Here is an 11,294-nt window from a genome sequence, read left to right as displayed (position 1 = left end):
AAGATAGTTTTCGAAGAAAATTGTTCAAGAAGACTGGAAATTTTTTTAATTTTAGGCGGCAGTGCTGCCAACTATACGATTTTTTTAGCTAAATATTTAAAGTTATTTTTCTCTCAATACATACATTTTATTTTGAAAATTCTAATGCCATTGTGTTCTTCAGACATTTTTACATTAAAGACGCTTATAATTTCAATATAATTTGTGCCTATCCTGAGATACTCTGCTTTGAAGAAAAAAAAATCGCAACTTCTCATATAAAATCGCAAGCGCGTAACAATAAAAAACCAATTTGAGTATTCTGAGTTCACACATAATTTATCTTGAAGTAGACGAGAAATGATGAAAATCTACGTTTTTGGTTGGCTTCTAGCAGATCAAAATCGATTTTTATGACCGTTTGAAGATTTTCTCAATTTTGGTCAAATAAAAATGGATTTTTATATGAGAAAATGCGAGTTTTTCCCTTCAAAACTGTGTATCTCAGAATGCGCTCAAATGATATTGAGATTAAAAGATTTTTATGAAAAAATGTCTGAGGAACACCATGGCATTAGAATTTTCAAAATCAATATATAGGGAAACCCGGGGCTATTAAGACAGTGGGGGTAATTCGGACCGCCTCGTTTTCTCAGAAAATAGCAAGAGATTCTAACAATCGTACATGTTTGTGGAACCGCTATTCTGAAACATTAATTTTGAGAGCTGAAGTTGATTCTTTATTCTTTGTTGAAAGGAGATACAACGTGTTTCGTTGTTTGGCATTCTCAAAACAAAAATCATTATAATAGAAAAACCGTGAATAAAGCAACAAACAAAATAGAAAAAAATAAAAGGTAAGTGTTTTGGAAAGCTTGAGACTCCTATTGTATGGAATGATTTTTGTTTGGGTGAAAACAGAATATTTTCGAGACGCTCACCACTTTTGTGCGATATGAGCGTACGGGGCTATTCGGACCCCCTATTCCGTCAACCACCGTTCAGCGGCTTGCGGCTGCGCACATCATTGCACACGCCACAGCAAAGAAAATACATGGGCCGCCAATCGACAGCTGCGACATACCAGGTTAAGTTTTTGTAAAGCAATTTATTTTTTTGTTTCTTAAAGAGTGTCTCTTGTAACTAATTCATTGGTAAACATAATTCCATTGTAAAAAAATTAAAGAATAATGACGGTCTGAATTGCCCCGTAGGGAGGTTTATTACCCCTACATTGTAAAAGGCTGGAAAAACATAGAGGTTTGCATATCGTCGCCTAGCGCTGCCATTGAGTGATGCAAATGAACCTTTTATGGCACCAAAATGTAGCTGAGGTTTCAAACTAACAATTAGGACTTTTGACCGGTAACTTTTTCACATCTATCCACCTAAAAGGGCGATTTGCTTAAGTAGGTCCAAATAGCCCCGGGTTCCCCTATGTATTGAGAGAAAAATTAACTTTTAATATGTATCTGAAAAAATCGCATAGTTGGCAGCACTGCCGCCAAAAGCTAATATTTTTTCTAGACTTCTTGAACAATTTTCTTCAAAAGCCTTTTTGCGGTATGATTCCAGAGTAAATAGAACCGAAGATATAATCAAAGGAAAATGAAGGGTTGTGGCAATTTGTCAAAACGAGGGGTGCTCCCATGGCCCGAGGGGTGTTTCAATTGGCACAAAAATTTGAGTTTTTATATATTGGCCCTAGGTGAACACATCCTTCAAATTTGGTTCAAATCCGTGAAGGTCGATTTCAAGTTTGCATCTTTTTTTGATCACTTCGCGCGGTATGACCTATATATTAATGCCACAATTGAATAATATTTTCTGAAATTTTAGAGGCTCCTCGTCGAACACTTGACTTGTGGTATACATCATAACTCAAAATCTACTGGACCAATTATTTTTAAATTTTGCGCAGTTCTTCTTCACATCATTGCTCGGGTAATGAAAGGTGCTTTTATTTTTTTCTAGATTTTAGAATTTTTCGTGGCATTTTGGAGCCAAAAATGCGACTTTCACTAAAAAATCGGTAAACATCTAGTCCAGGAGATTTCAAGTTATGGTGTACAATGCATTGTTTCGAGGAGCCTTCTGAACATTCACTGTCACTCACTCAGTTTTCATTATTTCGCAATGACAATTTGGAAAAGTATTGCTCATATGTTGAAATGTTGTATGGAAATTGACTGAATAGACTAAAACTTTCTGCATAATCAAAAAAAATTGTGGACAATATTTTTTGTGAATATTTTTTTCATCGAAACCCCTCTCATTGAAGACATTAAAATAAAGACGGTTGGTAATCCTATTTGCATATATTTTAAAATACAGTAACGTGGCATATCTAACTCTGATTATTCCAAAATGGCGTTTGTCGTAGGATAGCACGATAGGACAAATTTTTAAATAAGTTCGCCCACCGAAAAATAAAAAAAAATATTGGAAAAAATTAAACCTTCAAAAAGTTTCAAAATCCGATTACATACGACTATTTAGCTCAAAAAGGTCCATTCTTATAAATCGCATTGGCGGAACTCTAGATAATCTTTTAGATAATTGGTTCGATCTACAAAAGTGCTTCAAATATGCATAATGGGTCAATCGGTAATTGTGACACTTTAAATTGATTGATAATCTATAGGCTATAGCTATTGAAATGAAAATGCAATTTTGCAGCAGTTCAGTATATGAATTAGCTGCATAATGCTCCTGTACGGATTTGTAATGGTGGTACGACGCCGAATCAGCCCGAAACCACGGTTTTTAATCGTGCTGTGTTAAAAATGGCAAAAGCTGTGTTGGATACATTCAGTTTCCTAAATCTCACTGTTCATGGTGTTTTTGGCTATGAATGGTTACACGGTGTTCCTAAAACCGTTATCAACAAAAAAAAATTACCATAAATTTATCATACGGCATTCGAAAGATACAGTATCCAAGCATCTTCTCAGTGAATTTCAAAATGATCCATCGAGGGATTCGAGAGAAATAGCAATTTGAAGTTTTATGACACGTTTCATAAGGCTACCAGCAAACACCCACGGGTTTGGTCCTATCTCTACAAACCAAAATGTTTTTGTCTACTTATTTAGTACATGGCATTCAAAAGATATAGTAATCAAGTATATCCCCTGCAAGTTTAATATTACTTTGACGGAATCGAAATTTATAACGATTTGGATGTGGTATGCGGTCATAGATGGGTTTTCTACCAGACTTCAAGCGTGAATCCATGTTTGTCCATTGACTATTTAGATCGTTTATACGTGTCGCGGTTTTTAAAGGAAAACCTGACCATTTAATTACATAAATATAATGTACAAAAGGTGTTATTTATATGGTACACTGAAAAAATATGAAAATAGGGTTGTCTACCAAACGTTAAATATAATGTGAAAACTAAAAAAATGAATAAAAGTTGGAATGTTTACTTCAAAAGCCATATCTCAATAGTTTGTTGACCGATTCTAATTATTTTTTCATTATTGAACAGGTAGACGTTTCATCGTTAATTTTCATTAAGAAGAATATAAAATAGAGTTGCCTACTTCAAACAATAGACAACATAATTATCCTCAATTATATGTATTGTCACTATTTAGTGAATATTTTAGTATTCAAAACAATGATCTATACATTAGTTGAATGCAACGAACGCAAACTACAAATGATGAAAAAATAAAACCTTAAATTTAAAAAATATGAAGGTATTTGCTAATTCAGATCAATTTATGTTAGGCAGCCCTAAGTTTGCGCCGCTAAAACAACAAAAATGATCCATAAAAAATTGAAAAACGATCCATAAAAAAGTTGTCCATGTTCCATAAAACAAAACTGAAAATCCATAAAACAGTGTGAATGATCCATAAAAAGGGGTGATTTGATCCATAGATTATGTAAAATTGAACCATAAAATGGTCGCAAAAGAGCACTAAAATAGTAATAAAAGAGCAATTAAAATCAACTAATGCCCCATAAAAATATTGGAAATGTTCCATAAAATGATACATTTTGCGCCATTAATTTCCTGACATTGATCCATAGAATATTGACAATGTACATTAAAACACGTCGATATGTTCCATAATATCGACAAAAATGCTCCACGGTATTACAAAATGGAGCAATTAAATGTCAGAAAAAGTTCCATAAATTTGATAAAAATGTTTGCTAAATAATTTTTCTTGCTCCATAGAAGATGTAGAAATGAACATTAGAAATGATTCATATATCGAACGTTAAATTATGGTTCATGGATATTTACAAAACGATCCATAGGAAAAGAAAATGTAAAACGATCCATTAATATGTGCTTATGCACCAGAAAAATTAAATTTAATGAATTCATGCGAAATTGTTGCTATTCGAACTAATAATAAAGTTTATTACATTTGGTTGTAATGTCAAAGTACAACAAATAATGCATACATTATAGTTAAACTTCAGCTTCCGTATCCCACTAGTCAGCTACCTGACCTTAGCTAACCTGAAATCATTATGGCAACTCTTTAAACGTCAGGGTATTTATGATATTAGAGCGCTGAGAGTTATTAGACCACTGATACATGCTGGCATGAGTCGCAAATACTATCTGAATAACTATCTGAAGCGAAAACGGACACTTTATACACGAACACTGACTAATGTGGCTACGCCACATCGCTTTCTAGTGCACTGTCCGACTTCGCTGCCGCTCAGTCGGCTTTTGACTAGCTATAGCCCCTATGTTTAAGTAAACCGGGCAAACGAGAGGACCACAGGTTTGCTTGCAATTCCAGCTACGGGTTAATCAATGCCTCGTCCAACGGATCCTTGGCCTCGGATATGCGCCCAAGCCGCATCACACTAGCTCCCAGTATAAGCTCACTTGTTAAAATACTGTCACTGTTATGAGAATTGTTAAGCACAACTTATTTTTTCAGTTTACCATAAAATTTCGCATGAATTCATTAAATTTATTTTTTCTAGTTCATAAGCACAAATTAATGGATCGTTTTACATTTTCTTTTCTTATGGATCGTTTTGTAAATATCCATGAACCATAATTTAACGTTCGATATATGAATCATTTCTAATGTTCTTTTGTACATCTTCTATGGACCAAGAAAAATTATTTAGCAAACATTTTCATCAAATTTATGGAACATTTTCTGACATTTTATTGCTCCATTTTGTAATACCATGGAGCATTTTTGTCGATATTATGGAACATATCGACGTGTTTTAATGTACATTGTTAATATTCTATGGATCAATGTCAGGAAATTAATGGCGCAAAATGTACCATTTTATGGAACATTTCCAATATTTTTATGGGGCATTAGTTGATTTTAATTGCTCTTTTATTACTATTTTAGTGCTCTTTTGCGACCATTTTATGGTTCAATTTTACATAATCTATGGATCAAATCACCCCTTTTTATGGATCATTCATACTGTTTTATGGATTTTCAGTTGTGTTTTATGGAACATGGACAACTTTTTTATGGATCGTTTTACAATTCTTTATGGATTATTTTAAATATTTTATATGCAAAAGTACATTTTCCCATTTATGTTATGATACGGTTTTTGTTGGAAATTTTGTACAATCGCTGGTTGGGTTGACAGATGTTAAAACTGGTCAAAGGGGATGTTATTAGTACAAGTTCATCTGTTCATATCTCTAACTATTGTCAGTTTTATTGTCGAATTGAACTTATCATGAGAATTTGACATTCAGATGTTTATACAGTAATTGCAATCAACTAGTATATAAAAATGGATAGACAGCTATTTTTAAAACAAAAATATTTACTAAATAATGAAAATACATATAGTTGAGATCAACTATATCACCTATTTATTGATGTAGATGACTCTGTTTTATATTCTTCTTAATGAAAATTAACAATGAAACGTTTACCTGTTCAATAATGAAAAAATAATTAGAATCGGTCAACAAACCATTGCATTGAGATATGGCCTTTTGAAGTAAACATTCCAACTTTTATTCATATTTTTAGTTTCCACATTATATTTAACGTTTGGTAGACAACCCTATTTTCATATTTTTTTCAGTGCACCATATAAATAACACCTTTTGTACATTATATTTATGTAATTCAATGGTAAGGTTTTCCTTTAAAAACCGCGACACGTATAAACGATCTAAATAGTCAATGGACAAACATGGATTCACGCCTGAAGTCTGGTAGAAAACCCATCTATAACCGCATACCACATCAAAACCGTTATAAATTTCGATTCCGTCAATGAAATATTTTCAAACTTGCAGAGGATATACTTGATTACTATATCTTTCGAATGCCATGCACTAAATAAGTAGACTAAAAAATTTTGTTTGTGGAGATAGGACCAAACCCGTGGGTGTTTGCTGGTAGCCTTATGAAACGTGTCATAAAACTTCAAATTGCAATTTCTCTCGAATCCCTCGATGGATCATTTTGAAATTCACTGAGAAGATGCTTGGATACTGTATCTTTCGAATGCCGTATGACAAATTTATGGTCATTTTTTTGTTAATAACGGTTTTAGGAACACCGTGGTTATGTTTACCACCAGTTCATATGACGAGCTTCTTCCGCTTATTGCTGGTGGATTTTTGCGAACGTTTAAATGAAGTTCGTAAGAACTCCGTCGCAATAGCAATTTTTACACCCGTTTGCGCTTTTGAATTCCTTGAACTCAACACGTATGGATCTTGGAATGTAGTTCCAAACCATTCCGACACGATTTTCTTCATTTCGATAATTATTTTCTATCCGTTATCTTTCTCGTTCTACTTTTCAAAACCGATTGCCTGTTTTTATTTCAGCACATCATCACATGATGTAAATGTGTCCAATTCCCATAGAGGCATAGGTGCGAAAAACACTCTCTACTGCATGATATTTAGCATTTCGTCTAGTTCCTGTCTATAAGAAACACCCGAGAGCGACCGAAAGAAGGCCAATCCGATGATTCACGCACTCTGATGCGCAGTTCTGACGCGAACGATTGAAAAATCAAGATATTAGGCATAAAATTTACTAAGAATGACCATCTATTGGGAATGCCAAATGGATGCAAAGGGACAGCAATGTTTTCACTCTAAAAGTGGGAATCCCACTGCTGTTTGTTTTCTCACCTGATTAGCGTAGTCCCCGGAGAATCATCATGTGCAATACTATTTCATTTCAATTAGTACCTATCACTTATCAACGCTTAGTCATTCTAAGAATTTGTGATTGAGAATGAACGATTTATATTTGGATAGTCTGAGCTGATTTGGCTTCAGTTCAACCGCAACTATCGAAGAAAAACAATCCTTTTTAGTTCTATCGTACATTGTCTTAAACAAGAAGAATGCGGTACTATTTGTCGACGTTTGCATTGCTATTGGTGTTCACAGTATTCTTCCTGGAGTTTTGTTCGACTGCTCCTTCCCCATGGCGAGGAGGATACGGATACGGATACGGTGGTAGAGGATGGGGCAGAGGTTGGGGTGGCGGATGGGGTGGTGGATGGGGCGGAGGCTGGGGTCGTGGATATGGATGGGGATCACCGTTCTTCTACCCGAGATATTACGGAGGATATTATGGTGGATTCGGAGGCCCAGCAATCGTTATTGGATAAAATGAAAAACTCTATGAGGACTGCATTCATGGTTGTGTTTAAGTGTGTGTCAACAATATTACCGTTTGCTGGACAAATGAGGAAGTCGTAAAAAATGAATGGTCAATAGATGGAAGTGCGCATATTTTCGAATGGTTTTCACAGTTAAAGAGCTCAAAGCTAAGGAAACTAAAGGAATCCATGTGCGAAAGAGATATAAAAATTTGTAGGGTAAAGTGGGGCAAATCCGACCGTTGGGTAAACCCGACTCCCCTCTGTTATCGAAAATCAGAAGAACTACGCGAACTAATATCAATGTTGTCGTGTAGAGCATCGAAAATAATCATAATGGTGGTATGACAGCATTTCATTAGTCTACATTGAGATACTAAAACGACAAAAAGTGTGTTTTTACAACTTTTGATTTGACTTTTGGGCATCACTGACTACAGGATATTTCTGATTGTTGAAGTGATTACATAATAAATGTAAGTGGATTTAAATTCTTTGATTAAAGTCCTACAAAGTGCAAAGAAGAATTTAGCTCAACCTTTTTCATATTTTTTTAATTGCATCGTAATGAAAAATGACGCGGTGGGGCAAATCCGACCACTAAATATTGGGGTAAATCCGACCGCTTTTTTACTAAGAAAATTTTTATTTTTCAAATTGAAATATATTTTTATCGTTATTATTTATTATTTTTATGCAAAATGGTTCATAATTACAAACGAAAGACACAAAAACGTGATGATTATAGTATTCGTCGAGCAATTGCTCCGATGCAAATGGGAATATCATTACGTGCTACTGCTCGTGATTTTAGCATTCCACGATTGACATTGAACTCCATTTTCTTCATGTTACAATTCAATAACACAGCATTCATTGATTTATCATTGAAAACCCATAAAATATCATTGAAAAACCAAAATATCTGAACTAAATCAACCAAAAACATAAGGGGTCGGGTTTACCCCACCATTTTTGAAAACAGCAAAAATGAACATTTTTGTAAAATGCTTGTATCACAAGATATTCCCAAGATCCAAATAAAATGTTATACATAGAAAGTTACCCAGGAGTCTAACTTTTACTTTGGTATATAAAACGACTTGATCCGATGTAAAATGAGCATTTTACAGCCAAAACCATTTACTAGGTCGGATTTGCCCCACCTTACCCTACACTGTTGAAAGATTATAGTATATTGTGATAACTTCGCAACGCATTTGTATTTTTCAGCCCTGAGAACTTCCTTCATGTAAAATCTTCCGAAATCGTATCATTAATTATCAACCATTTTCATGGACGGCGATAGCAATTAGAAAAACTACGAACCCCGTTTTTGAAACCATTAAAATATTTTGGGAATCCTATCAAACTGTCACTGAGACTGATGGATTGAAGCGGTTGGCTTTAATGTCGTAAATTTACATGTTTTGATATCAAACGATTGAAATACGCCACCAAACACATTGTGGGAAACTTTGTCAGCTATTTTAGTTCCCCGATGTACAACAATCCCCTGAAGCACTCCATTATCACATTTCTGCGCCATTGCCGTTTACATTTGACACATCTTCGAACCAATTAGGTCTACAATACTAAAAACCAACACCGCTTATCTTCGAAAACATCTCGATCACACAAAAAGCTAACTTGGACTTGGTTGCAAATTTGGTTAGATTTTGGAAGCAGACGCGTAACACGCTTCAATCTGTCGACAGCTTCTATACTTGAAGATTCCTAAGCAACCCTCTCTAATACTGTGATTTAGGCATTTAGCGAAGTGAAACAATGAACTTCAAAGTACATTTTATATTCCTGATTTTTGTGACCCTGCTTTTGGCCCAGAGCTGGGCTGCTCCTGCCCCACATCACGGATGGCGTAGGGGATTCGGATTTGGATATTATTCATCGCCAGTTGTATACTACACAGGAGGATTCTACAGTCCGTATTACGCACCGGATGTCATTGTGGAAACACCGTACTACACAGTGCCGAGTGTCTATTTTGCATAAAATTACAAGAACTGATGGTTGCATAGTGCTTCAAACATATGGTTGAAGTCGTCACTTCGCAGGAACCAGAACAGAGGAGTACAAGGCTTGCTTGATCAATGCGGTTGGTTGTAGAGGAATGAATATTGGCAATGGAAAAGATATAGCAAAATGTTTAAATTGTGAATTGGTTGAGAGAGAAGACAAATATATTAATAAACCGTCAAAAGTGTACATTTGAAATTTGTTTATGATCCGTGCTAGTTTGTCTCAGCATTATTCATGTCCGAAAGCTTTCAAAACGAGATATTTTTATCCATTTTCAGTACGCTTAATCACTTAAAACTGGGTTAAAAATTACACTGTTTTTGCAGTTTTGAGTACATGATATTTAGCCTATAAATGAGTTTTATAAAGAATGGTATGAAAACAAAAATCGAGTAAAATCAATAATCATTAATCATGCCTCATTTGAAGGAGGTGAGTGTCGTGCATTCATCAAAAGAGAAACTTAAACTTTTGTCAGTATCTAGTCAAAAGGTATTCTAGAGTTTATTTATCAACAAAAACTAATTTAGTTTATTTGATCCAAAATGCACATTATTTTAAAAACACATCCAACGATCATAATACGATGCATTTTCAAAATATAATGGCAGTCATTTAAAATGCTATCTGCGAAAATGGTTGCCAATGTGCTAGTGTTGAAATCATAATAAAGCGAGTGTTTGTTGATTTTTGCTGATTTTTAGTATTATTTTCTCTTCCTATTCTCTCTGATAAAGAACAGTTACGCAGAGTGAAATCAATTCACCTATTGAATACTCAAAAAGTTTACTTATCGAACAGAAAGAACAAAACCAAGTTAAGTTGGGAGTATTGTTATCATGTGATTATAGTCATTACGAATTTTATGCCAAAAATACTATGAAGTAATAGTAATATTAATATATCAACACAGTAATAATTTCAAACACAGAAACAGCTCTTGAAGCTGTTAATAATCTCCCATCGACAGTGGAAACATAGAGGTCGTCCTCATATTCGAAGTCTAACCAAATTTTTCACAAGGATATGTACGCATTACAGATATATTTACTGTAATACACCTTTCTCTGCAGAATCAACTATTTTCAGTCGCTTCCCAATCTGACAATGAGCAGAAAAAAATCACTCTGTCTTGTCCTTAGTGATTGATCAGTTGACAACCGGAAAAAACATAAATCCGATGTTTTATTGTACCGTTTGATAATATTAATATTTGCCAGAAGCATTCAAATGCTTCATCAAAGGTGATGGTGTTATTAAATTTATAATGTTTCAAAGGATTTCTTCCATTTAATTCCACTATGTTTGAAACATAGTGGAATTAAATGGAAGAAATCCTTTGAAACATTACGTACATTCCACTAAGACCTCCGTTCGCGTATATATTGTGATTAAATTTATAATTAATCCTGCAGTTATGTATACACCAAGGGTACACCTTTCTTAGAGTGTCCATTAGACTGCCCAGAAAAATAATGAATTTTTAAAAACTCAATCGGCCCACCCCTGAGTCGATTCCTAGTCCCACCAGGAGTACTTGTTCCAAATTTGAAGCAAATCGGACAAGTCTAGCTACCGGACCAACGTGCTTGAAGTTTGTATGGGATTTTTCGACAATTTACATGGAGAAAACCCTCTTGCTCACATTTTCGCCGCTAGGTGAC

The 11,294-nt window shown here is 34.6% G+C and overlaps 1 long non-coding RNA gene across 2 annotated transcripts; it reads left to right on the top strand.

Moving 5' to 3' along the window:
- The first annotated feature begins 7,275 nt into the window (after window positions 1-7,275).
- On the top strand, window positions 7,276-9,836 carry LOC131678544 (uncharacterized). 2 transcript variants are annotated; one of them, XR_009303671.1, is made up of 2 exons: window positions 7,276-7,444; window positions 8,824-9,836. It is a non-coding gene; the product is annotated as an uncharacterized LOC131678544 (long non-coding RNA). The 2 variants fall into 2 exon arrangements; XR_009303670.1 differs by lacking the exon at window positions 7,276-7,444 and adding an exon at window positions 7,498-8,066.
- The last annotated feature ends 1,458 nt before the right edge of the window (window positions 9,837-11,294 follow it).

Source organism: Topomyia yanbarensis, chromosome 2 (assembly GCF_030247195.1).
Source record: "Topomyia yanbarensis strain Yona2022 chromosome 2, ASM3024719v1, whole genome shotgun sequence".
Lineage (NCBI taxonomy): Eukaryota > Metazoa > Arthropoda > Insecta > Diptera > Culicidae > Topomyia > Topomyia yanbarensis.
Note: the sequence above shows the minus strand (reverse complement) of the source record. Positions and strands in the feature narration are given on the sequence as shown.